This window comes from Helobdella robusta (assembly GCF_000326865.2).
Source record: "Helobdella robusta unplaced genomic scaffold HELROscaffold_2, whole genome shotgun sequence".
In the NCBI taxonomy this organism is placed as follows: Eukaryota; Metazoa; Annelida; class Clitellata; order Rhynchobdellida; family Glossiphoniidae; genus Helobdella; species Helobdella robusta.
The window spans coordinates 2,422,059-2,426,368 of NW_008704083.1; positions in this window are offsets into that span (position 1 = coordinate 2,422,059).

Consider the following 4,310-nt stretch of genomic DNA (forward strand, 5'->3'; position numbering starts at 1 on the left):
CTGTTGATTTTTATTCATTATACCATTTATTATCTCCCACTTTTTCTTTGAACAGCTTTTTGCATCATTAAATCTTTGACTAAAGTAATTTTTTTCTTCCTTTCGTTTAAATGATGTAAAATAATTTCTGAATCGCTTATATTTATTTATATTCTCTGTAGTAGGTGTTGAAATTGTTTTTTTTATAGAGTTTATTCTGTTTCTTTGATAATTTAATTATTTCATCACTTACCCATGGCTTTTTATTTTCCCGTTTCAGCGTAAATATCAAGAATTCTATTTAATTGATTATAAAAATTCATGCAACAGGTGTCAATGTTACTCTCATCCGTCATTGAATCCCATTTTTCAGAAGATAGAGCTTCCTTAATTAGGGAAATGTTTCTCTTATTTATGTCCCTTTTCAAAGTCAGAGTATCTGTAGTGACAAATCCTGTATTTTCTACAACTGTATAAATTGGATAATGATCTGAAAAGTCTGATATTATTATTTCATTATAACATTGTTTATTTAAGTTAAAAAATATATTATCTATTAGTGAGATTGAGTTATTAGTTATCCTAGTTGGTAAATCAATCAAAGGTAAGAAGTAATGCAACAAAAGTAAATTCTGAAAATCTTTGGAGGTTTTATCCATTAGATTAATGTTAAAATCTCCGACAATAAAAATTTTATCAAGACTATTTAGTATCGATTCAATTTTTTCTAAAAAAGACTCATATTTATAACTAGGTGGTCGATAGATGGCAATTATCTTGATCATGTTATGAGTGAGACTAGATGCAATTCAAATTCCACGCAAAGTATGTCAACGTTGTCACCATCGAGTATGTTGCTTTCATTTACAACATATTTTACATCATCTTTTATAAACATTCTAACACCGCCTCCACGTCTATTTCTTCTATTCTTGTATACGAAATTGTAATTATTTAATTTAATTAAATCAGCCGTTTCATAGTTTAACCAACTCTCAGATATTACAATAATTTTGAAGATAAAATCAAATTGTTTCAACAAGATCTCCAGATTCAATAATTTGTGAAACAGACTACGAGCATTTAAATGTAATATTGAGATAAAATCACTGCCGATATGCTTTTGTAATTCTAACATATTTATTCTCCGGTCCGGTTTTCCGTAAAAGCAACAAAATTTACAAAGTTAATTAACAGAAATTAAATTAATACTACTAAACTTAAATTTAAGAATATTTTTCAAAATTAGTTAAATTAAAACGAGAGAGAAAACGTGCGTTAAGCTATCAAACATCAGGCGGATGCTTCCATAGAGGTAGGTATATATACATGTGTATACAGTTATTAAGAAATATCACCGCATTTTCCGCATTGTTGAGTTTGTAACTAATTTTTCAATTTTACGAACAATAATTTATCGATATTATTCAATTTATTCAACTTTTACCATCATCAGTGTAACACAGTTTGTGGTATTTTTATATGTAGTTCATCTGGTATTTATAGTATTTTTAACAAAGGAATTCTAAGTTCCATTGTTTTTTTGTGTGAGTAATTTCTTTGTAGGTAGGATCGTTACAGCCTGTTGTTGGTTGTTTATTACAGGGTTTCTATTATCTATTAATAAAGCCTCTGCCATTCTCAAATTAATTATATTTTTTCAAAATTAGTTAAATTAAAACGAGAGAGAAAACGTGCGTTAAGCTATCAAACATCAGGCGGATGCTTCCATATAGGTAGGTATATATACATATGTGTATACAGTTATTAAGAAATATCACCGCATTTTCCGCATTGTTGAGTTTGTAACTAATTTTTTTTTTTTTTTGAGTATAATATTTTCCTTTTTATTCGGTGTGAATCCATTAGATGATTTTTTTATTGCACCATTTTTTGTATGCATTGTTAACCTTCTTGATAAAGTCGTAGTAGTAAATCCGATATATTCTGTGTTTCGGTGCCTACAATCACCAATTTTACAATCAAAAGAATATACTAGATGACTGCCCTTCATTATCGATTCTAGTTTAGTATTGCAATTATTTTTATAACAAGGTATTGTTTTTTGTGTAATAAATCTTAAGTTTTAATTTATCATTTTCATTGATTGTTTTTACATTACCGTTTACAATCCTTTTTATTATTTTCTCATTGGTTTTATAAGCTGTTGACATCGTGTTTTTGTAATAAAGTAGTATGTCATTTGTTGTTTTATCATTGTTACTTTTGTTTGTTATATCACGATCTTTTTTGCTAATTTTTTCAATAAATGTTTTTTTTACAACTTTTCTTATTTAGCATGTTGGTTATCCGTTTGAGTTCAGTTATTCTCTCCTCTAGATCTGTAAAATGTGTGAAGGCTCGGTTAACAAATGATGAAACCGTTCTAGTTTAGTAAGCTTCGTTCCATTCACTCCGTCCATTCAAACAAAATATTTATACCTTGTTTTAGTATAAACGGAAGTTTTGAATTTGTTGTTGATATTGTGTATAAAGTTAGTTTGTTTTTATGGATTTTTCCATAGTAAAATTTAATTGAGATTTATTAAAAGTGGTTATTAATTCTTCTATGGTGTCTGGATTGTTGTATACCACAAATATATTATCGACATATTGGCAATATCTTTCAGGTTTAAGCAGTGGTGTATTTTTGAACTGTAGATTTTTATAAATTAGCAAAGAGGACTCCAAGTGGCAAACCTATGGCAATTCCATCAGTTTGTTTGTAAAGTTGGTTGTCTGGACTATGAAATGGGGCTTCCATTGTACATATTTCAAGAAGTTTTTTTAAGATGGTCTTAGAGATATCCAGTGGGGTATATTGGAATGATACACTTTATCAGGAATGATATCAACGGTATCTATTATGCGATTGTAGTACCATTTGTTGGATTGATTGTTGACAAGATATCAATAAATTCTTTACTTGATTTTAGATTATAATTATTGGGTGTGTATGGAGTTAATAGTCTGTTAAGGAGTTTAGCTATTGGATAAGTTACAGTAGGAATTTGACTGATTATTGATCTGATTGGATTGTCATTTTTGTGTTTCGATGTTACCATGTTTATATTTACCTGAAAGTTCCGGTATCTTTTATTATTTAATTATGACGTTAAGTTTGATTTTTAAAACGGGAGTGGGGTCTATTTAAAATTTCTTAAACTATATATCCTCGGCAAAAATGGAGTTGATTTTTTGTTGTATCCTATTTTATCTAAAATGACATACGTGGTTGTTTTATCAGTTTTCCTAATTATTAAATTGTTGTTGTTTTTTAAGGATTTTGCAGCGTTCAATAGCATTTCATTCATCAATTTACTTTTGTATGAGCCACGACGTTTTTTACTTTCAGTTTTCAAGTCAATGGCAATGTCGCTATTCATTTGAATTAACTTTTTCCCTTCTAAGTTTATGAGCTTTTTCATCAAATTTTTAATTACTATTTCTTTTTCTAAATGTTTGGCTTCTTGAGGTAGTGGCAATTGATGCCAAGATTGAGAAATTCTTTTTCATCTTATGTCAATGTGAATTGACAAAGTGGTCTTTTCCATCTGGTATGGTATTTTTCAGTTTGCTTAATTTACCGTAGATTTTAATTATTCCTATTCTTTTGTGGTTATTTACCATATATTGTAAAGAATTTTCAACATTAGTCCTAATATTATTTCGGATGTTTAAGTTGTGCCATCTATTGTAATATTTGTTCAAATCAGGTTTTATCTCATTGAAAATCTTTTAGTCTTCTAATTCTCTATTCAATGCATTACAGTTGTCTGTAATGTTGCTATTCCGCGAATTTATGAAATTTGGGTTCAGACAGTCGTATATACTATATACTTTTATGTAAATGTATATATGAAAAATGCAGTCTAAAATAATTAGAAATTGTATTATTAATTGGAATAAATTGAATTATATATATATATATATATATATATATATATATGAGATATAAATAAATAAATATATATATATATGGGAGATATATATATAAGATATAATAAATAGTGCGTGATTCGAAAAACGATAGTTTCCGAACATTAGTTTGATAGTTTCTGAACGTCAATTTTTTTCTATAAAGTTGAATAACATTGATTTATTTATTTGTAAATAAATAAAACGATAATATCGTATCGCTATTTTGCATTGGATTTAACGAACCCGTCGTCTATTTTCTCCTGGGCATTTATATCAGTAGGTTTGGAAACTTTTTCTATACTTAATATATATATATATATATATATATATATATATATATATATATATATTTCAAAAATTCAACACTACTTTCAACATTGTTCAACTTTATTATATTTCTTTATATTTTA